The sequence below is a fragment of the Xyrauchen texanus genome, chromosome 8 (assembly GCF_025860055.1).
Source record: "Xyrauchen texanus isolate HMW12.3.18 chromosome 8, RBS_HiC_50CHRs, whole genome shotgun sequence".
In the NCBI taxonomy this organism is placed as follows: domain Eukaryota; kingdom Metazoa; phylum Chordata; class Actinopteri; order Cypriniformes; family Catostomidae; genus Xyrauchen; species Xyrauchen texanus.
Window position 1 is genome coordinate 11,556,905 of NC_068283.1, and position 25,213 is coordinate 11,582,117.

At 43.9% G+C, this 25,213-nt stretch overlaps 1 pseudogene; it reads right to left on the bottom strand.

Moving 5' to 3' along the window:
- Positions 1–25,213, bottom strand: part of LOC127648402 (protein sidekick-2-like) — a 117,335-nt pseudogene that overhangs the window by 81,199 nt on the left and 10,923 nt on the right.

A 25,213-nucleotide genomic window follows, 5' to 3' on the forward strand; every position in this document is an offset into this window, starting at 1 on the left:
GTAGAGAATGTAAATCTATAAGGCCATAGACAAAGATAGTGGCTAATTGGCTGAGAAAACAATGTGTTTGTCACGCACCTGACTCTCAGGTGAGCACTGCGAGAATCATTGCCCCCAACAGAAGTAATTTTACAGGTGTAGGTCCCGATGTCCCCCGACCAGGTCTGGGAGATATGCAGTGTACCATTGGAGTCTAGACGCAAACGGGGACTTGACTTCAAGTCAATAACCGATCCTCCTTTCTCCCAGATGTGCCTGCAAATAACAGAGGCCTATTTACTTATTCTTGCTCATAAAGGGTTAATAGCAACAATACATGGCAAAGCAATTTACTTAATAAATAGGCACACACACGTATACACAATAGCTGCATACACAATAGCAATTGGCCACTACACACGCATGCACATACACACCCACACTTCTTAATTGCAGCCACATCGTTTCCCTATTTAATCTCATCTGTCTTGTGTTTAATTAAAGTCTCCATCTAAGTTATTGCTCTGTTTACATATTCATCTGTTTTCCCTGATCAAATGAAAAACAGCAAAGCAGCAGGTAACAGTTAAATCAAGTCTTATGAGACTGAATGTCATAAACACAGAAGGCAGGAAGTGAAGGAGAGAGCTAGAGTTAATCAAAGAAAGAGAGTGAGACCAGGCAGGGGGTGACAGGAAGAAAGATGGAGACATGGACGTCACTTTGTTTTAATAGTGGTGGGGAAAGTTTTTGAAAGTTGGAGCTACAGTGTTTTCTCTCACTCCAAGAGTCCATTTAACACATCTTGTTCCCAGACGTTCATGATAAAAAAAAACTCTGGAAGAAACTCTGATATATAGACAGAGCCGAAATCAAAGACGTGGAGATAAGGGGAAAGGACTTACCTTACGGAAACACTAGGGTCATGGGTCACCCCACAGGTCATGGCCGCTTTGGTGCCTTTGATCACACTCTGGTCCTGAGGTGGATTAGTGATTCGCGTTCGAGCTGGACACAGTATCATAATCAATCGTCATTGATTTGCTCTTCATATAAGTTACTTGGAATTTCTGTTAGCCATGTACTTGCTTCAGACAACACATGCACAGCGTTTCATGGTCTATCTGATGCATTTTGCAAACAAAAATTAAAGAGCTTTTCCCAAATCGCAAGCTCTTATCTGATTGGCAGGCTTTATGCATTTTCTGGCAGTCAGAGTGGTTTTTATCAGTCTAATGGGAATGATAAAGCTCCCAGAGAGGAAGCTTCTGAGAGAAAAGTACTTTGAATTAGCCAAAGTTGCAAGGTTTGTAGCATTAAACATTCGAAAGATATTCAGAGTTTTGTTTGAGGCACTTGGTAGCAAGTGAACAGGACATCTTCAAGCACAACTGTATCTTCTGCAGTGTTTGCAGAGTTGTTTTTATTTTCAGAATTTCAGACGCGATAAAGCCACAAGTGACAAAAGCTATCTCTTCCATATAAATCTGAGTATTTGTCCAAACCAGCCGCAACCATGGTGATACAACGGGGCATTTTGTGGATTGCTTGGTTTCTATTAGAGGTTTGCTCAGGACTGTTTTTTTAATCCCACTCCCGCTAGGTTCTATTCCACACCCACCCACTCCCGCCTATCCGCCTGGAATAATTTTCTTTCCGACTTGACTGCTCCCACTAAATTTAGATCTCGTTTCTATAATTTCACATTAAAATTTTCCCCTAGAGAAAGAGACAGAAATGGGGGGAAAAAATATACAAGTGTATACATGATATCGTTTGGTTATGTATGTAACCTCCGTTCCCCGAGGGAGGGAACGACACGTTGTGTCGGAGAAGCGACACTAAGGGGGTCTCTCTTGAGCACCGATATCCACCTCTGATCTATGAAAAAAGGCCAATGAGAGTTGGCAGCCGGTATTTGCATGTCCCGCCCCCGGACATATGGGTATTTAAGCGGCGCAAATATGGGAGTTCATTCAGGATTTTTCTGAGGAGCCGGAAATGGTCCGGCCACAACAGTGGCTCGGTTCAGCGACATGACGGAGGAAAGACACAAAGTGTCGTTCCCTCCCTCGGGGAATGGAGGTTACATACGTAACCAAACGTTCCACTTCTGTCGCTCTCTCCACGTTGTGTCGGAGAAGCGACACTAGGGGACCCATTCCAATCTTGCCATGCGCTGAACCGTGTACGTGAACCGCCGATACAGAGGCGGGCAGGGATTTCATCCAGTGCCGCGCATCGTCTGTACCTGGCTGCACGTACCCTTCCCCAATGCCCCATAAGAACATCGGAATCCTTCTAGTTACCCTGAGAGGGGAACAAGGCGATGTTTGCCAACATGGGAACGGGCCAGCCTGGCTGGGCCTCTTTTCTCTCTATGTTTCTCGCATAGAGCAATCACGGCCGGGGCCCTTACACGCATATAGGGAAGGGGTCTTACCCAGACCCTCGCGGAGACCACACCTGCCCTTTTTCTTGGGGAGGAAAAGTGGTAGACACGTCACACGGCCGTCTTAGGGCTCGTGTGGAAAGTATGGTGCGGTGGTAGATCCAGCCTCGAAAGGGGAGTTGCTACAGCACGGCGACCGGGCAGCTGTAACTGCCTAAGGGAGACACGGGGTCCGCTCGTAAGGGGAGAGAACCGTGGAATTACACACAGGGGGAGTCCGAGCAGGAGGCCTTACCTGTGGAGCACCTATACCAGTACAGGGTAGCCATCAGGGTACCCGCAGTGGCTTGGGTCGGCGAGTTCCTCCGCTGAACCGCGGACCCGGAGGGCTGGGGAGGAATCGACCAGGGTCCCGACTCAGAGTGGGGCGCCCTGGGAAGAAGGCGCACTACTTTACCTTGACGTCAGGAAAAGGGCACTGGGCGCAAGCGATCCACCGGGCCGGTCGGTCTACGTGTTACCGAGTTCTACGGGCTCGGACCTGAGAAAACACGAGGCGCTAACCGACTCAACGCAGAGGTTGTAAAACCTCGCGAAGGTGTTGGGTGTTGCCCAACCCGCGGCTCTACAGATGTCTGCTAGGGAGGTGCCCTTGGCCAGTGCCCACGAGGACGCAACACCCCTTGTTGAGTGAGCTCGGACCCGCAAGGGTAGGGGCACGGCCTGGGTGTGATAAGCCAGTGTGATGGCGTCGACAACCCAGTGGGCGAGCCTCTGTTTGGAGACGGCATTCCCTTTCTGCCGTCCCCCAAAGCAGACAAAGAGCTGCTCAGAGCGTCTGGTGCTCTGTGTGCGGTCCAGGTAAATGCGCAGGGTGCGCACTGGACATAGTAACGAAAGGGCTGGGTCTGCCTCCTCCCGGTGCAGCGCTTGCAGGTTCACTACCTGATCTCGGAAGGGTGTGGTAGGAACCTTGGGCACATAGCCCGGTCATGGTCTTAGGATCACAGACGTATCTGCCGGACCGGACTCCAGGCAAGTGTCGCTGACAGAGAACGCTTGCAGGTCCCCAACCCTCTTGATAGAGGTGAGCGCGATCAGCAGGGCCGTCTTAAGAGAGAGGGCCCTGAGTCCAATTGATTCAAGCGGCTCGAAGGGAGGTCTCTGGAGTCCTGCCAAGACTACCGAGAGATCCCAGGAGGGAACTAGGCCTGGCCGGGAGGGATTCAACCTCCGGGCGCCTCTCAGGAACCTGAGGATCAGGTCGTGCTTACCCAAAGACTTGCCGTTTACAGAATCGTGGTGGGCGGCAATGGCGGCAACATGCACCTTGAGGGTGGACGGGGACAGCCTCCTGTCCAGCCTCTCCTGTAGGAACAGGAGCACTGACCCGATCGTGCATCTCTGCGGGTCTTCAGTTCGGGAAGAACACCAATCTGCAAACAAACGCCACTTTAGGGCGTAAAGGTGCCTGGTAGAGGGGGCTCTGGCTTGGTTGATTGTATTCACAACGGTCGCCGGTAAGCCGCTAGCTCTTCCGCATCCCGTCCAGGGACCAGACGTGGAGGTTCCAGAGGTCTGGGCGCGGGTGCCAGAGCGTGCCCCATCCCTGAGAGAGGAGGTCCTTCCTCAGGGGAATTCGCCAGGGAGGAGCTGTCGCGAGAAGCCTGAGTTCTGAGATCCAAGTCTGACTGGGCCAGTAGGGGGCCACTAACGTGACTTGCTCCTCGTCCTCCTTGACCTTGCACAGCACCGGTGCAAGAAGGCTCACTGGGGGAAATGCGTACTTGCGCAGCCCCGAGGGCCAGCTGTGTACCAGCGCGTCTGTCCCGAGGGGAGCCTCTGTTAGGGCGTACCAGAGTGGGCAGTGGGAGGTTTCCTGGGAGGCAAACAGGTCTACCTGGGCCTTGCCAAACCGTTCCCAAATCAGCTGGACCGACTGGGGGTGAAGCCTCCACTCCCTGCCGGGCAGGCGTTGTCGTGATAGCGCGTCCGCTACGACGTTGAGCTTGCCGGGGATGTGAGTGGCATGCAGCGACTTGAGTCGCTTGAGGGAATGGAGGAACTTCCTGAGAGCAAGAAGGATGGTCAGCAACTCCAGGCAATTGATGTGCCAACGCAGCGGGGCCCCTTTCCAACGGCCCGCTGCTGCATGCCCGCTGCACACGGCACCCCACCCGGACCGGGAGGCGTCGGTTGTGACCGGAACGCGTCGGGACACCTGCTGCAGGGGCACTCCTGCCCGTAAAAAGCAGAGGTCTGTCCAGGGTCGGAGTGTTTTGAGGCAGGCGGGGGTGATCCTTACACGATGCGTGCCGTGATGCCATGCTTGTCTCGGGACTCGAGTCTGGAGCCAGTGCTGGAGTGGTCTCATATCCATCAACCCCAGCGGCGCGACCGCCGCGGAGGACGCCATATGCCCCAGGAGCCTCTGGAAAAGTTTTAGAGGGACCACTGTGCCTGGCTTGAAGAAAGCGAGGCAGTCCAGCACCGACTCAGCATGCTCGCTCGTGAGACGTGCTGTCATTGAGACTGAGTCTAACTCCAACCCGAGAAAAGAGATGCTCTGAACCGGAGTGAGCTTGCTCTTTTCCCAGTTGACCTGAAGCCCCAAGCGGCTGAGGTGCCGGAGCACCTGGTCTCTGTGTGTGCATAGTAACACTCGAGTGTGTGCTAGGATGAGCCAGTCGTCGAGGTAGTTGAGAATGCGGATGCCGGCTACTCGTAGCGGGGCAAGGGCCGCCTCTGCGACCTTCGTGAAGACGCAAGGGGACAGAGACAGGCCGAAGGGGAGGACTTTGTACTGAAACGCCTGGCCGTCGAACGCGAACCGTAAGAAGGGTCGGTGTCGTGGCAGAATTGAGACGTAGAAGTACGCGTCCTTCAGGTCTACCGCTGCGAACCAATCTAGATGCTGAACGCCAGCCAGAATATTTCTCTGCGTGAGCATTTTGAACGGGAGTTTTAACAAGGCCCGATTGAAAACTCGCAGGTCCAGGATTGGTCGTAAGCCGTCGCCTTTCTTGGGTACAATGAAGTAAGGGCTGTAGAAACCCTTCCTCATTTCGGTTGGAGGGACGGGCTCTACCGTGCCCTTGGCTAAGAGGGTCGCGATTTCCGTGCGCAGGGAACTGGCATGCTCGCCGTGTACTGTGGAAAAGCGGACATCCCCGAAGGGGGGCGAGAGCCGGGCAAACTGAATTGCGTAACCGAGTCGAATGGTCCGGTGCAGCCAGCGTGATGCGTTGGGAAGCGAAAGCCACGCTTTCCAGCTCTGCGCTAGGGGCACCAAAGGGACGAGTATTTTGGATGTACCCGGCGGGCCTCGCAGCGGGGCGGAACAGGTAATGCAGCGTCGGGCGGCTTCGTTGCGGCCTGAGGCTGAGGTGCTGAGAATAGACTCAAAGCACTTACCTTGCTCCGCGCGCCCGGCAGGGGGCGGGTTCATGACTGAGGAGGAGGTCTGATGTCGGCGTCCTCTGGACTTGTCTGAACCAGCCGGCCGGGGGACAGTCGTGGGCAGGCGGAAGGCGGGATCGCCGCGTCCGGTGTACCGGGACTGTCGTAATCTGAAAGCACATTGCCGTGAGAACGGCATTTGCGGGCCAGGTGACCCAGAGGCAAAGGAAATAGCTCTTTTATTGAGAATGTGGGTACCACAGCCCCGTCAGGGGTGTGGCAAATGAAAAAACAAAGGATTCTCCACCCGGCCCTCCACCGGGGACGGAGCGGTCTTACCACCTCCGGAGCTAATGCCTTCGGCTCTGGGTCGACTGTCTCAGGAACGCTTGGGAGCCTTCCGGGTCCTAGAGGGGGTTCGTGAGACAGGGGCGACGCCGCCTGCGGGATGCTCGACGCTGGGGCTGAGAGCTGGGCCCGGGTTGGGGCGGAGCAGGAGCTGGTTTCTTTGCCGCAGGGGACGCCCTCGGCGAGCAGACGGGCAGGGCCCGTAGCGGCAGGTGTGCGGCGGGGCATGATGTGAGAGATGGCCTCCGCCTGCTTCTTCACCGCGGAGAACTGTTGGGCGAAGTCCTCGACTGTGTCGCCGAAAAGGCCAATCTGGGAGACAGGTGCGTCCAGGAAGCGGTTCTTGTCAGCCTCACGCATCTCGACCAGATTGAGCCAGAGATGGCGTTCCTGGACCACTAGGGTGGCCATCGCCTGTCCGAGTGCCTGTGCTGTGGCCTTCGCCGCCTCAGGGCGCAGGTCGGTCGCTGAGCGCAGTTCCTGCAGCACATCAGGATCAGGTCCACCCCCGTGCATGTTGAGTGCTTTGGCCTGGTGGACTTGCAGGAGGGCCATCGCATGCAGGGCGGAGGCAGCGCATCCCGAGCTCATCTGCTTCGGGCTCGGGAGGATAGACAGCCAGGCCGTGAGGCGAGCCGCTATCGCCGCGAGCGTGGATGGGGACCAGCGAGCGTGTCGGGGAACGGGAGGTTCGCCGGGGGGCTTTCTGTTGAAAGCAAGCCGCGACCACAACGTGGTCATGGTCATGTTCTCGCAGTGAGAACATGAACCATCCACAAACGCCGCCTCGGTGTGATCGCGGCCCAAACACACAAGACAGCGCCTGTGGCTGTCTGAAGCGGAGAGGCTTCTACCGCATCCAGGAACGACACAGGGGTGGAAGGGCATCTTGAAAAATACACGTCCTTAAAAGGACGTTCAACGCCGCTGTGTTTGCTCTTTTAGAGGAATTTACTCTTTTAAAGGAAATTGCTCTTTTAATACACAGTGTGTGTGTGTGTCTGCGCTGTCGAAGCGCTCAGGGGCAACAATGCACGCCGTGCAAAGTAGGAGAAAGCCACTGTTGTGCGCCGTCAAATCCAACAGCAAGCAGATCGTCAGAGATACAGGAGTTCAGGGTGTGAATTCTCGCAGCAGACTGCAAACAGACCATCGGCTCCGAAGAAATTTTCTGAATGAACTCCCGTATTTGCGTCGCTTAAATACCCATATGTCCGGGGGCGGGACATGCCAATACCGGCTGCCAACACTCATTGGCCTTTTTTCATAGATCAGAGGTGGATATCGGCGCTCAAGAGAGACCCCCCTAGTGTCGCTTCTCCGACACAACGTGGAGAGAGCGACAGAAGGGGAAACAGTATTACACATGCAGTGTCTTCATACTGTTCCAAAACAGTATGTCAAATGTCAGAATGTCAAAATTGGAGTTCCATCGTGTCTTGACAGATTGTTTCATTGACTTTTGCCAGCTTGCCCTGCAGTCCTGAATGTTTGAAATATGTGACCAACATTTTAACATTAGCGAGAAGCCCAACCACCTCTGGTGACATTTCTATCACGGCAGGAGCAAACGTACTGGACAGTGTCACGTTTAGTATGTGCGCTGTGCAATTTAGTCTCGTGAACCATCGTGGGGCACAGACCATGTTGTCTCCATGATCTGTGACAAAAAAGTTCTGCCCATTTCTGTTGCATCAATGCAAAATACTCTGGTGCAGGTGCATTCAAATGTTTTCACCCATCTTTGAGGTGCTTGGGTTGAAAGGGGCAGCAAAAAGCACTCTTGAATGTGGCTCAGATTGGTCATTAATGTAATGAATAAATGCCGACAGGAAGGACAATTTGCGATAGGTTTCTGTCCATATGTCTACAGTATTTGCACATCCAAACTTGGATATTATTGGAGTGATGTCATCATTTTGAGCCCTCGTTTCAAAATGTTTTGATACTGTTGTTGGGTGTGGTAGTATCTCACTAATAAGGGATTTTTCTTATTTTCGCTGCTGTATTGACCAAATGTTGGGTATCATATGGTCGAATGTCTTGGCATTGTGTTCTCTTTTTTTAGCTGCTCTGGCACTGGCTTGGACTTTGTAAATGTCAGTTTAGTTGTCCCTTTGTGATGAGGCATGAGTGTCACTTTAAAACAGAGGTTCCAGTCTTGATGTTGGCTGCTGAATGGTACAACTTTCAGACATTGATCACATCATGCAAAGGGTAGTTTATTGCCACCTGCATCTATGACGTGTGAAAATGATTTAAAATTCAGAAAATTTATTTTAAATAAATGGCTATTGTCAGACCGCCCGCTCCCGCCCAAAATACACCAGCGTTACCGACCACTACCATCTTTAATTCGGAAATGTAATGCTGCGCCGCAAGAAATCTGATTGAATCCCGTGGTAGAGCCACTGAAAAGCAGAGCTCTAGTTTCTACCTAAAGTTTTCCGGACTAACCTTTGGAACCATGGCACCATGATGATTCTGATTGTTGCAGGATTGTTTTCTGGTTCCAGTCTTCATAAGAAGCAATGTAAAAGCTACCTAAACAAGTATTCTAGATGGAAAACAACAGCAATTTTAAGTGAAGTTGTAGTAAAAAATTAGTTCAGGCTCAACTTGCTGCAGTTGTTGGCTGTCATAACAACTCAAAGTAGTTAATGATATCAATGTTACTAGCCTTGGGCCACTATTTCAAGCCATCGACCCTGTCGGGTAAGTCAACAGACGGTCATCATGACTCTGTAATATATCGACAATTTAGAGCCAAGTGTTGTTGTTTTTTCTTTTTGGCAATTTAATATGCTAAACATCACATTATATGCTAAAAAATAAAGGCAGATGTGAGAGAACTCGAAAACAGTCTTCTCTTATGAATAGTGGAACACTTCTGCGCTCAGGAAAAAGGTGGATTTGGAAGAACGGACCCAGAATGAAGTCACACTTGTAACAGTTGTATTTGACCATACCGAGCTGCGGTAAATCTCATTGGTCTACAATCCTGCTCCATACATCTGCACATTACACATCAAATATCTTCTGATCACTGTTGGGTAAATTACTCGAAAATGTAATCCACTACAAATTACTAATCATTTCTATTAAATTTTAATCCAGTTACTGACTTTACTGATTACTTCATCGAAAAAGTAATCACAATTCTAATTACTTAAACTAGATGTACATATGAACATAATTCTTAGTTTTAAAAGAACATAGTACCATAGAACAGTTTTAAATGTATTCTATGAAATAAATTAAAAAATAGATTTTCTGATGCCTCGCGATCTTCATTTGAATGATCATCTTTATATAATGCGATGTAAAGCAATCTACAGTGGGACCAAATTTTGTGCTACGTTAAAAACCATCTCGGTGATTAGCCAAATTTTCAGATTTCACTCACCAGTTAATAGGACCAGCGCTGGCCACATTTCATGAGTTCCGTGATAGTCAGACAGGGGTGCGAAGTGATGATCTGACATGGAGCGAGCTGGTCGTCTATATTCCACGACTGCTATAGGATCCTTGAAAAATGTATAACATGCAAGGAAGGGCAGTAGGTGGAGTTTCTGGTGACCCCCAAGGTAGTTGATGCCCTACACAGACTGTGTAATATGTTTATAGGTAGCAGCGGTACTGCCAGTGATTTAGTAGTATATTTTTAAGAAAGCGTGAAATTTCACTGCATTGTTGAGAGTAAAAGTTTGGTTTGACTCATTCTGTGTGCGTACAAAGACGAGATTCATGCAATCCATTTGTCACTGAATAACGTCTCTTTTAATATTCTGTCTGTTCTCTATATTAAGGTGTTGATCAAAAACAACAACTGAGTGAAATTTCAGGGATCAGTGCTTGGACCCCTCCACTTCTTGATCTACACTACATCACTCAGACCTATCATTAGGGCACATGGCTTTTCCTACCAGTGCTACACAGATGATACGTAGCCCCACCTGTCGTTCCAGCCTGACGACCATACCATCTCAACTTGTATCTCTACCAGCCTCTCGATGATCTCGGCCTGTATAAAAGAACGTCAGCTACAGTTCAACCTTGCCAAGACAGAATTTCTTGTGATCCCAGCCAACCTGTCTGTTGACCACAACCTCTCTATTCATCTTGGTTCAACTAAGATAACACCAACCAGGACAGCCCGGTACTTGGGAGTGGTGGTGGATGACCAGCTTAACTTTCCTGCCAACATCTCAACAACCACACAGTTGTGCAGGTTCGTGCTTTACAACATCAGGAAAATCAGACCTTTGCTGTCTGAACATGTCTCACAGCTCCTGATCCAAACTCTGGTCTTTTCAAGACTGGACTAATGTAATGCCCTATTGGCCGGCCTCCCAGCTAGCACTATTAAGCCACTGCAGATGGTCCAGAATGTTGCAGCGCATCTGGTCTTCAATCAGCCAAAGAGGGCTCACGCCACCCCACTCTTCACTCCACTGGCTTTTACTCTGGCCTTCAGAACAGCCAATGGAACAGCACCCCTCTTTACTTTAATTCACTCCTTCATGTCTATGTCCCAACTTGCTCTCTGCGGTCAATGAATGAGCAGCACCTGGTGGTCCCATCGCAAAGCAGCACAAAGTCAATTTCAAGATCATTCACTTTCTCTGTTCTTCTATGGTGGATCTGCAGATACCATCTCAGCATTCAAGAAACAGTTAAAAACACATCTGTTCCATGAGCACATAACCAATCCACACTAAATGCACTTACTATTCAACAATAAAAAATATAACAAATCCTTGTGTCTCTTTCTTCTGCGCTAGCATCTTTACTACTCCAGACACTGTGAGAACTTGGCAGTGCGATACTGCAGATATTGTTGACTTTTGTATGACAAATTGCTTGTAATGTCGCTTTGCATAAAAGTGTCTGCTAAATGACTAAATGTAAAATACTTTTCACGCATAGCATGGATGCTGTCAAGAAACCATTCGACTCCGCTCGTTAATGTGCACTCTTACAGAGACAGTATAGTTTTTTTTAGCTTGAGTTCTACAAATCATTGTAAATACTTGTAAATATTGCAAATATTACACGTAAAAAATAAACATGTAACAGTATATACAGTATTTGCATTATAATATATGCGATTTCAAAACATCAAATGTATTGATGAAATACTGTATATTGTTTTATACATTTTGACCAATATGATATGGATGACATTATATGAATTAGTAAAATTAATAATTTCATAATGTACCTAGTTAGAAGGTTAATTAACAGTATTAGCTGAGAGAGAATTTATTTTATATGAAAGCACAATGTACATTATAACTGAAATATACCCATACTATTTGAATCCAATGCAAACAAAATCAAAAGCTTGTTTGTAGTTTGTACCTTAAAACTTGCTGCACCTGGTTAAGCTATGGTGTAAATGTCACATAGAAAACAATCTATGGTCGGTCACTTTAAATGTCAAACAGATGGCCCCTGAATAAGCTGGTGGTTTTTGGCCAGAATGTTGACCAGACTATATGCCAAAAGTCTAGTTACACAAGACTAGCCATGCACTCACCCCACACCACCAGATCAGCTGATGCCTCGTCGATCCCACGGGAGTTGCTGACCATGCAGGTGTATGATCCAGCATCAGACAGGTGAGAGGGGCTGATCAGAAGACTGCCCGACTCTAGCAACGTGAAACGCGGCAACTGCACAGAGCCGCTGGCCAGAACCCGCTCAGCTGGAGAAAGATGGATAGATGGCAAGAGCCAAAACACAAGGGAGGGAGAGAAAAATGAATATGAAGATCAACTAGACATGATGTCCCCACTGCTCATCAGAAGACTGGTGATTTACCCAGCATCCCTAAGCTTCCATAGTTACATTAATGTTTGCAAGTCCACAATGAACCACTATGATGAATATCTTTCTTTTACAGAGATGACAGATTGAAGACTGACCTTTCTGCCATGTGATTGCGGGCCGCGGGGCTCCAGAGGTCTCACAGTGTAAAATGATGGACATGCCATCAATCACAGCACTGTCAGATGGGCCGGCTGTGATGTTTGGGGCGATACCTGTGGAAGAGAGAGAGAGGTTGGTCAGACAGGCCAAAACACAAATGGACAAATCAACACACAAAACAGAAAAACCATTTCTCCCTAGCTCAACCAAATCATCAAAGATGTATTTTTCAAGCTGCATGTTATGGCTACTAAAACAGACTAATTGAATAAATGGTGAACAGTTACAAGAATGTCCACTGCTGAAAAAAATCTATTATTTGTTCGATCGCTCACTCTTAAATATTTTTAATAATCTCTCTTTTTAATCTCTCCCTCTGTATCTCTTCGTAAAAGCTGCTGATAAGTCACACGGTTAAAAAATGACAAATCTGACAGGAGATAAGAGGAAGATGAATGGAGGGGAGTAGTGGAATAAATGAAGTCAGAGTTATTGACAGGCCCAGATGGTGGCTTGACATACTGGTCACAGCAAGGTACGTGTTTGTCTGGATCTCTCCTGCTAAGTTGCGCGCGAAACACTGGAACATTCCAGTGTCGTCCGGGAGCAGTCCATTTATCTGCAGGCTACCGCCCACCAGGACTCGGTAACGAGGTGTCTTCACGGGGCTTATGAGTACTGCATCCTTATACCAGACTATATCAGGCTGAGGAACACCTGCAGGGGGACAGGAGGAGGAGAACTGTTATCTAACACATACACACACTCACACACATACACACACACACACACACACTGTGCGGATGCACAAACTCACCGCGTGCTTGGCATGGTATGTCTACCACCTTCTCCATCTCAGCAGTAATGTGTCTGTCGGGCTCCTTCACGAACTGTGGATGTTCTGCACAGAGTTCAGTGGAGTCAGTCAGGAAAGTACTTCTAAACCCAGAACACTGTTGTGTGTGGAATGCCTTCAGAAATCATTCACCTGCTCCATCAATTACTTCTTGCTGGTGCAGAGTCATAAAAGCATGTACATTTTTAAAGGCTGTAGAAGTAATTCTCGTTAACGCTAAAATTAAATTAAAAGTGAATAGAATATTAAAGTTGCAGAGTTTAATTTGAACGGCACTAGCAGCACCAAAGAGAATTGCTAATATGACTTGGGCCACATTCACACTAATCCATTTAAGTCTGAAAAATAAGTACTTTTATTGGTGTGGACATGGCTTTGATTTTCATAATTTCAAATGAAAATGTGAGTGGTTTTTGCTTGAGCAAAACTCACTGCCAAGATGCTGTTGTGCGTGGTTGCCATGGTATTGCTATGCAGTTGCTAGGGTGATCTGGGTTGTTTTCAAGGCAGTGCTTTGCTTTAACTAAGGTGGTCGAAGTGTTATTTGCATGTTGCTATGTAATTGCTATGTTGTTCTGGGAGGTTGCCAGGGCGTTGCTATGTTGTTGCTAGAGTGTTATGGGTGGTTGCAAGGGCATTGCTTTGTGGTTTTCAAGGTATTCTGAGTGGATTCCAGGGCATTGATTTGTTATTGCTAGGGTATAATAGATGGGTGCCAACATGTTGCTCTGCAGTTGCTAAGGTGTTATAGGTGGTTGCCAGGGTTTTGCTATGAATTACGATGGAAATCACTCTATCCATAATCCTGTGCAATTATTATTTTGAAATAATTTTAAAATCGTCATACCTGCCCAGGGACTACAGGTGGAAATTAGCAATTGTTGCTACAACCTGGCCCAAGACATATTCTCTTGTTTAACAAGTTTAATGTTTATTTGTGCATTGTCCCTGTTTCAAATAAAATAATTTCCATTCCATTCCATTATCTAGTGAGATCTGGGTGGTTGCTAGGGCATTGCTTTGTGGTAGCTAAGGTGTTCAAAGTGGTTGCCTGGACATTGCTTTGTGATTGCTAAGAAGTTCAAAATGGTTGCCAAGGCTCTAGTTTGCAGTTATTAAGGTGTTCTTCAGAGTGGTTGTTGAGGTAGCTAGATGCTTTCTAAGATGTTCTGGCTGGTTGCTAGGTGGTTGCTTATTAGCCCAAGTCAAAACAGCTCATCTTTAAGTCTCTATAATGGATTTATACTTTAAATACAATACAAAAAAGTATTTATATGCCTTTAGAAAAAAAAGTAAATCAGAAAATTACTTAATTAGTTGCTAATTACCACTCTTTGTTTATCAACCTAAATTGGGTGCAGTGTTTAATTATATTGAGTGATTACACCAAATAATGTACATTAATAATGAGCAAATTTTTTAATAATTTGTTTAACTGTAAAATAAATAGCACTGAGTTTCTGAAGTGTCCCATAACTAAATCAATCGTACTGTCATGAAGACAAAGGAGCAATTTATTAGGTGCAAACTTAGAATTTTCCTTAGAACAATGTGCACTCCATCATAACAAAATGGAATAAACATGGCAGAGTCCAGACAGTACTGAGATCAAGCTGTCCTTACAATCAGAGCAACTGGATAATAATCATCAGATAAGTAATTAAAAAAGACCAGCTGCATCACTGAGCTGCAGAGCTGTCCAGATATCAACAAGCTCTTCAGCATTTTACAGACACACATCTGGGGACTGGCTAGAAGGAAACCACTTCTGAGGAAAGCCAATGTTGAGATACACCCAGAGATTGCTAAAAGCCATTTGGAACATCTTGTCATATGATGAGTCTAAACTTGAGATCTTTGAGGTCTGAAGGCAAAGAAATTATTTTGGTGCAAACCAAATGCAGCCCACACCCAATACCATCCCTTCCACCACACATAATAATAATAATAATAACATGTTTAATTTATATAATTTATTTTCCCCATCTCAAAGCATTGTTGCACGTAAAGCCCTTTGAGATAGATATAAATAATATAAACTAAACATATTATTATTATGTGTTGGAAGGGATGGTATTGGGTGTGGGCTGCATTTGGTAATGTAAAAATGACATAACCAGAGTTGTCCCTCATGGAGTGGATGGCACTAAGCAACCCGCGCTGACCCGCATCTCCCACGCCACAGATCCAAGACGAGTATCAGGACATCAAATGGCAACCAGGATCACACGATGACGACAGGCACCACACCGCAAAATCCCTCTGTCACAAAGCACAGCAGCACCATCCACAAAACCGTGCTGCAAACACCTCCAGGTAGGCAGGCCGGTGCAATCAGGTAGGCCGGGTAAGACACAGTATCAGGCCGGTGAAGCAGAGTAGCCCACCCTCACACACCAGCGGGAACCACAGAAACTGCCAAAAGTCCATTAGAATTCAATCCAAAAATGTCAATTTTATGGATGTGTGAAACGAAAGGGAAAAATGTACATTTACGCAAATGCAACAATGAGACGGAACAAAACTAAAGAGAAACCACTCCGGAGTGAAGCGGCAGCCAAAACGTGCACAGAGTACTCACACCAGAAACATATTTGTGTTACAGCCTAACACTCTCTTCAATAATAATGATCATTACTGTATATTCTTGAGTTTCTTTTCATTAGGAGAAGCTGGATAGACTGTTGGCATTATGGGCAGCCTTTACAGCCAGCCAGATGTCTCGGTTTATTTCAAAGACTCATTTTCAAGCAGGACAATGATGACCCACTGTACACAGCAATGAAGGGCTATCTTGTAGAAAGAAGGTTAATATTCTGGAGTCAATGTCCCAGTCAGATCCCAGGCTTGAATCCAATTGAAAATCTGGTATTTCACCTGAAAATTGCATTCTCATTTGGTAGAGTTGGAGCATATTTACATGGAAAAGGGCAAAAAAATGACAATGATAATCTCAATGTGCAAAGCTTGCTCTGATTGGTCAGATGTCCCAGTATGTTGTGATTGGTCTACCGCTTAGTGTAGTGTTTGAGGGCACATCAAAGCTGTTCGCGAACAACCAATGAAGACCAGAGGAGTTTTTTTTGTTTACATAGGTTTACGTAACCAAATTACTTTTGTAATTTTTTTGTACTTTTGTAAATGTATGTCAAAATTTATAAATTAATTACAAAAATCACTCATCAGTAGTCTAATACAGCTGTATTTTACATGAAGCTCGGCTGTCTCATGGGAGCAGCTATGCTGAAATCACATGACCATCATTTTACAAATTACTATTGGTGTTAACTTGGTAACACCCCTATTATCAGACAATTTTACTCACAGAATAAATAAATCATTGTTGGCTGAGAATAGCAGAGCAGAACGTTTTCACTTGATGATCATGCACTACACGGACGGGTTTAGCCATCTCTATGTTTACATCAGCATCTGTTTTCCCCCCACTTTGAGCTTCCCCTCACTTTGAAGCTTATAATAAGTATCATAAACATAGTCTATGCAGCTTATGCATCAAGTCTTCTGAGGCATGCACTAAGTTTTGGTGAGTAACGACACAAAATATAAGGATTTGAAAAGAGACTGCTTTCCGCAATAGAGCATGTTAATGTGTTGTTCATTTAACAGGAATGTAAGATTACCCAGCACGTGCAGATATGCTCCAGCTCTGACGGAGGGGGCGCTGCTGCTCCGGAGGGAGGCTTCACATTCATAGTAGCCGCTGTCACTGACCAATGGACCACTGATAGTCAGACGGCGGCCAAAGTCCCTGAGGCCTCGGTTTACGGGCACTCCATTTTTCCACCATGTAATGCTGAGTTTAATGAGAGGCCTGGAGGAAGAGACATACGGATAAACCCAGGTGGGGAATGAGAGATAGCAGTTGCCAGAAGGAAGCAAATAAACAGAATTCAGTTTTAATAGTTTGATATAGGTCATTTTGAGTGCTCAGATACACACAGACATGCACACACCTTGCATTGGCCACACACTCCAGTGTGACCTCAAACGTGCCCACCATTACACTGGTGTTCCTCGGCGGTATAATAATAGAGGGAGCAATGGGGTCTGCTGGACCGCCAACATCTAAAGAGACAAAAGTCCATAGGAAAGACAAATCACAAATTTGATATGAAGTATTTAATACCAATAGTTTTCCTAGACAGCAATCTAGGTAAGATAAAAGATCTCGATAAATCTAGGTAAAAGTAAAAATATTTAAATAACCTCAAAACACAAGCATAAAAAACAAGTCTTAATATATTATGCAATTTTCCGTCTTGAGTTTTTCTAGAAAAAAAAGCTGATATTTCTCATAGAAGTTCAAGACCAAATGAAGCAGGTTATAGCCCGAAAACACAGAAGAGACTTAGCATTTTCGAGACCTTGAGATTTTCCTGTGGGTTTATAAAGTAGTTTTGGTCTTATGAGTACCATAAGGTCTAAATTAATCATTACTAGAAGAAACTTTTCTTGTTTTGTTCTACAACATATACTACACACAGTTATTATAGCCCAATTTTTTTTTTTAAGTTTGTTGCAAACAAGTTGCTAGATAAGGACCCCAGTGGTTTTACGTTTTGTCAGGCATGTACACTCATATGCTTGTGGTAGTCCTAGTCTTGATTACCAACTTGTTAATAACATACATTGTGGAGCGGAGGGGGGCGGGGCCGGGTCGGAATATTGCGCGCCCCATCAGGCGTGCAACATTCTAGCCCGGCCCCACCCCCCTCCGCTCCACATACATTTTAAAAAAAAAAAAATTAATTAATTCATGTTTGAGGTATGACTGTGTGCATTTTAAACATGTAATTATTTTCAAGTTATGTTAATAACATTTTTTGAACAGCTCTATTATGTGAGCTATGATATCTGCATTAATTTTATAGCCCTACATTCTTACTGTACATCAACAATTGTCTCATTTGTGTCTACTGGAAAACATCTCAGACAAAACTGATACTCCAATGAAACATAAAATAACAAGTTAGACAGAAAGAAAGAAAGAAAAAAGTGCAGAAGGTAGGAAAACAGGAAAGGAAGGAAGAAAGAAAGACACAAAGGAAAGAAGGAAGGAAGGAAATTAGGCTGAAAGACAGGAAAGGAAGACGGAAACCAAGTTAAAAAGAAGGAAGGAAGGAAGGGATGAAGGAACTATCAGTCCTTTCTTCCTTCCTTCAATTTCTTCCTTCCTTCCTTCCTTAATTCCCTTCATCTTTCATTCCTTACATTTCCTTTGTTTATTTCCTCATTTCCTAATGAGGAAGGAAGACAGGAAAGAAGGAATGAAGGAAGTAAGCCTGGAAGACAGGAAAGGAAGGAAGAAAGGAAAGAAAGATGGTACTAATTATAGGACCAAAAAACTCTAAAAATAAGCCGCTAAAATATAATTTGACTCTCGATGGATGTACTGTTACATCATCTTCTACAGCGAAGAACGTAGGTGTTATATTTGATACCAATCTGTCCTTACAAATTACAAATGTTTTTAGAACAGCATTCTTCCACCTAAGAAATATTGCTAAATTAAGGCATATGCTCTCTGTTGCTGATGCCGAAAAACTAATTCATGCGTTCATGACCTCAAGACTAGATTATTGTAATGCATAACTGGGAGGATGTCCAGCAAGATCAATAAATAAACTTCAATTGGTTCAAAATGCAGCAGCCAGATTGCTGACGAGAACCAAGAAATATGATCATATTTGCCCCATTTTATCATTGTTACATTGGCTACCTGTTAAATTGGTATGAATTTAATAATTCTGTTAACTACGTACAAAGCTTTGAATGGTCTAGCACCACAATACTTAAGTGACCTTCTGCCACGCTATATTCCATCATGTTCATTACGATTGCAAAATTCTGGCCTATTAATAGTTCCAAGGAATATCAATATCCACAAAAGGAGGTAGATCCTTTTCATATTTGGCTCCTAAACTATGGAATGGTCTCCCTAACACTGTTCGAGATGCAGACACACTCACTCAGTTTAAATCTAGACTAAAGACTCATCTATTTAGTCAGGCATACACCTAATTTATCCTCCAACCCACAATTAGGCTGCTTTAGTTTAGTCTGCCGGAACTCAGAAACCAGAAACACTGATCATGATCTATAACTCTGCAATAAATTTAATGGCATCTATGCGTATATTATTTTATTTGTTTCTCTGTCTCAACATTGAGACTCCTATCCTGAGGTCACCAGAACCGGCTGGATCCAGCTCAATTCCTGCTTCGTGTTGGATTCCACTGCTACGTGTTGCTGTGTGATGATGACTAAATGCAGCCTGTGCCAGCCAGACATCACTTCAGGCTATTACGATGGACTTTAGAGGATGGACTGATGCCAACTCCAACCATAAGACATGGGATACTTCATATGCCACTGCCTGAACCTTGGATTTAGGATTGACTTCAACTAAATTACTGGCCAGTTGAACTGCAATGCACCTCACTGATCTCTGCCTGCATCACCTCGGTCTAATTATGGACTACACTCTTGAAATGGAATACATAAACTATCAATTAATTACCAAAAAAAGCCTTCATCAGCCAACTAACAAATTACAATTGTATATATATGAACTTCTCCAGTTAATCCAGGATGCACTTCAAAGATATTAGTCATTAATCTTACAGTTCTTACAAAATCTTTGTTTGAACACTGGCCCTTAACACTTACTTAGTTTAGTCATTTTAAACCATGAATTGCACTGCACATAAATAACTAATATTGGCATTATATTCATGTTGTTTAGCAAGAGGGGAACTGGCCCCCACAGTGAGTCTGGTTTCTCCCAAGGTTATATCTCCCAACAAACATCTTATGGAGTTTTGTGTTCCTTGCCACAGTCGCCTTCAGCTTACAATTATTATTTAATTATTTGATTATTTATTTCTATACACAATTTACAATTATATTTAATCACACTACACAATGATGGCTTGAAGACTTCATAGATATTACAGTTTCCTTTTCTGTTCAAGCATGATTTTCTGTAAAGCTAATAGAAATGTCTTGACTTCAAGGAAGGAATAAAGGGAAGGAAGAAACGACGAAAGGAAGGAAGGAAGGAAGGAAGAGAGGAAGGAAGGAAGACAGAAGGAAAAAAGAAAGAAAAGAAAGGAAAGCAGAAAGGAAGCAGACAGAAATACTCTTATCGCCTAGAGCACATGTATACATCCCAGCCCTCACCATTATGTGCTTATTATTATATACATAATTATCTGTAACCTATCCACCTGTAAGTGCACTGTAATACCTCCATTAATGTGCTGCGGTTTAGAATGAAGCCTGATTGAGAGACACCACTGACATGATTAAATGCCACAGAATCATTTGCTGGTTCCCAGAAACCTTTCGCTATCCATTGAATCTCTTCCCTCAAACAGTGATCTCGCTTTCCCTCCACCCTGATCTGATTCCACATTTATTTGCTTCTATTTTCATACGTGGACCCTGGATAAGAGTTACAGTGGTGTCTTTATGGTCTCACTCTTTTTTTGTGTGTTGTCTATTAAAGAGGTGCTGTTTTATAAAGGTACTTAATCACCCTGTCATTGTGACACCGAAGGACCAGCGCTATCATACACAGCTCCGTGAAGCCTCACCACATGCCACATACTCACAATCGACAGAATAGTGAGCTGAATAATGATTCTTGAAAAACTCTAGTCTGCCCCAGACTGTGTAGTATATTATTTAGCATGGACAACCAATAGGGGGCAATGGAGATGTTCATTTTAGAAGAGTTAATTTTCCCTTTTGGACAGTGCAGCTAAAGAGTAGCGGTCAACCGATTTGGGTTTTTCAGTGGCTGATATCCAGAAAGCAAGGTGGCCGATGGCCAATATAATGCCGATATATACATAATAAAATTATATGATAGCAAATGAGTTGCAAAACAGAATTCGGAAATCAAATGTACACTTATTTTACATTATAATCTGTTATATTATTTACTCATAATTCAATAAAATAAATAAATTAATTAAATAATAATAAAAAATAATAATAATGTATATTTAGTGAGCCCCAAAGGTTGTTAATCGATGGTATATGCTTCTGTTGAAGCTATCAGTCTGCATTATTTCAATCTCATTAAAACAAAAATAATAATATGTTAAATAATGCAATTTCTGGTTAAAAACTACACTACCCAAGATACTGAAGGGAAATGATCCACCAATCAGAAAATTGCAGCAATAGCATGTCAAAAGAGCCCAATAGCAACCGCCCACTTCCATGATGCAGTGGGAACGATGCAATCGAGTCGATTTCCCAACACTCTCAAACTACTGAAATATTTGCATATATCTGAATATTTTGTAAAAATAAATATATATTATATACGTATATTGTTTGTATACTTATAATCAACAACTTTAAATGAATAGTTATATATTTTTCCATAATTCTTTATTCAATAGTGTAAATCATGATGGGACTACAATGGGATTGTAGTTCATTTCCTCATAAAAGATGACAAGTACAAGGACGTGTAACTTTGTCTTTTTGTCAGATTTTACATCATTTTTTTCTGCCTCTAATCAAATTTTGAAATGTTGTTTTTTACCTCGTATCTGGTTGGTTTTGTTTATGCCTTAAAACACTTTTATGAAAGATTTTCTGAAATCCCAGAGGAAGGAATTAATGGGAAAAACATTTCTGGAACCAAGACTGCTGAAAAGTGAGCAGGCACTGTCTGTATCAATAAAATCCTAGTCCAATAATTTCTAGACAGTACAGTACACAGTACAGTAAATATGTTTTATTCAGAACTCACTTTCTACATTGAGGATGACAGGCTGGCTGGTCTTGTTCTCTCCATTCTTGTCATTTACGGCCTGGGTGTAGTAGCGGCCCGCATCGGGGGCCACGGTGGAGAGAATAACCAGGGTGTTGTCCAGAGTGATGGCTCTGAGAAGTTAGAGAAAGAACACACTTAAAACCACTAGAAAAAAACAACGGTGACTGGTAAACATGTCAGCAAAGAACACAAACACACCAAAGCACAGAGGAAAACTGTGCACGTCTGATAGTCTGGTATACTATTGTTATTTGCATTGAGGGCTCGAGAGGATAAGTGTTTTAGGATTTCTGGATCTGGAATGCAGACCATGTGTGAGTGTGTGGTTAAATGAAAGTCGACACTTGGAGTGCACTGAGATTACAGCCTGTGTATCTGTCAGCATAGGCCTGATCAGCCCAGATTAAACCGACTCCAGCACAATTAGAGGGATGGCTCTAACTGAGTCCAAACCAAACACGTCGCGAATATCAATGCAGTGAATGAGCAGCAAAGAAGTGGCAAACAAATCGTATGCTGTCAGGCCCTCTCACCATCATACACAACCATTACTGCAGTCTGAGAGACAGTGAATAAGAGAAAGAGAGAGCGAATTGAGGACTGAGTAGCACCACTGGAACCTCAGATGTTTATATAACCCCTGCCTCAACGCCCAGGGTCTCATTTGGGATTTTCTGCATACACTCCGGCTGAAAAACAATGTCTGAATGTTCTTCAGTCAGCTGCAGAGATTTGAGTGGAGTGGAACAACAGCAAATTCCCCTCCTAGCTCAAAGCATTCTGTAAGCACACCGCTCCTACTCCATTCCAGGTTACTTTCATAATACTTTCTGCTCACAGGTGTGAAAACCCCTGAAAACAGCTTTATGATGTTGATAAAACATCACTTAAACATCTAAATCATGGCTCTGCTTTTCATTTTGTTGCATTGGCGTGAAAAGAGGTTGAAGAAATAAGAAATGGCAAAATGGGTCTTTACTTTCATACTAAAATCACTTGAACGCATATCATTATATTTTTTACTTCCGACCTTGTAAGTACGAACTTGCCAAGATAACTTAAATGCAGAATAACACGTTGTGAACAGATGCTCTAACATTTAAAAAGAAGCTCCAGGAAAACATCATGCAACTCCACTCAATCCGCACCGTTCGCATACTCCCCTAAGCGGGGTTGGGGAACACAATCCCCTCCGTAAGTGTCTAAAGCCCTCACATCAGAAGTCACATGCTGGACGAGCAGCATGATTTATAGATCATCAAACACACCGGCTGTTTTTGTGAACCCTCCTGCTGGTGGAAGAGGCAAATTGATCTCAGGTGATTACCAAGACCTTTCAAACACGGACGTTGTGCGTTCATACATCCAGGGCAGTGTGCATACACGCACCAACGCAGTGTGCACTCAGGCGTTAAGTCTGCCAATCATCCAAGGTCATCAATACAGGGCTATTTGTCCACTTTGTCTAATTGGCTCCCGTGTTGCTGGCTTCCTCTCTGCTTTCAATCACATTTAGCCTAAAGTCAACAGCGGTTCTTATTATAACTGACTTCATCAATGAGCATTGTTGTTATCCATTATCCTGGAGTGCTTCCGAGAGCCCACATTCAGTCAAGTCTGTCAGGGAGTTCTAGAGTAATTATACAACATCATTGTAGACTCATTCTGTAAGGTATGCTGGACCTTCTGTTAAAAGAAGAGTCATTAAAGGAATAGTTCACACAAAAATATGGGTTGTTCCAATCGTTAAGCTCTTTTTTTTGTTATTTTAGAACACAAAGGAGCTTCTGGAAGCCATTTTTCATACAATGACAGTTCATATTGACCGAAAAAGAAAAAGAAAAAAAGTAGTCTGTATGACTGTGTTGTATTTCGAGATTTTTGAAGGCATGCCATAGCTTTGTGTGACTAACAGACCAACATTTAAGTTGTTATTCACTTCTATACAGTCTTAACTTCCACTTTAGCGATTTCCCAACTTTGTCAGAGGGTTATCAGTGAATAATGACTTAAATTTAAATCTATTCCTCACTCAGATCTATCGTATGGCTTTTGGAGCCTTGGAATGTAACGCGTGTTTAATATAGGTTACTTTTTGGGGGCACACTGTAAACCCTAATGCTGTCATTACTGGAAAAATCAAGTTTTCTTAATTATACTTCACTCGAAATGTCACGTTTTGGGTCCATATCTCAAATATCTAAGTTACTTGAACTGATGTTCCTAAAAAATCCATAGACTTAAGATTTTAAGTGTTAATAACTCAAACTATTGAGTATAATATTGAGGCTATGGGGAATACTCACAATACCTTGTACTTGAATTATTTAATTATGTTTCCATGGTCAAAGTGAGCATATGGGGCATTTCAATAGTTATATTAAGAATTCATAGAGATTTTAGCAATTTTTCTGTATTATTTATGTTGTTTTGATGCAAATAGTTGTTTTGTGTGATGTCATTATTAGGGAGATCTGTGTCCCCTTTGGTGAAGTTGGATCTTAGTTCTCCTTGCGCATGTGCAGCTGAAGTACAGGCATACATACATTTCTGTGGAGAAATACGCTTATTTAATGACTGAACTAGAATCAGTTATAATTTTCATGACTTAAGCTGTGTTACTGTATGACCTAAATTTGAGTCCATTGAGTTTAAATTATTAAGTTGAAACAACAACATTTAAATCTTATTGCATCTAGTTATCTTAACTTAAATAGTTAATTCTATATGAACTTATCAACTTAATTACACAAGATTTGGAGATGCCATTACTCAATTCAATTAAAGGAACGAGTTTACTCAATAAATTGAGTAGAGTCAACTTATAAGGGTTTTCAGTGCATGGTCCACTATATGAACTGTTATTGTATGAAAAAGAGCTGTATAAAGATTCTTCAAAAATTTTCCTTTTGCAATCCACAGAAAAATAACAACATACAGATTTTGAATGACATGAGGTTGCATAAATAATACATAATTAATTTTTTTTGAGTGAACTATTCTTCTAAGCTCACTCTGATCCACACATGAAGGAAATATTACATGCGGCTGCTGGGGGGATCTTGCGTCCGTCTCTGAACCATGTGATCCCGGGCCGGGGAAACTGTGGATTTGTGGGGGGGGGATCAACGCTGCCTCCCCCTGGGACACCACCTGAGACCGTTCTCCCTCCACAAAGCCTTCCATGTCTGAAAATGAGAGAGGGGGACCAATACAGAAGAGAAAGACAGTGAGAAGACAAAACAAGAGCAAGGACAGAAGGCAGAATGCTCGACACTCATTACTTTCTTGATTGTTTTTAACTCACATTGTGTCCTAACTAAGTGCAACGCTATGCCACGTTCCCAGAATACATTTTTCTTTATGTTAATGTTTCTGCGACCAAAGACATCATCCAATCAGGGCAAATTTATTGAGCTATGAATGATATATCAAATCATGTGGTTTGTTGAAGAGAGATGTGCTATTGCTTTCAAAATGATCTGAC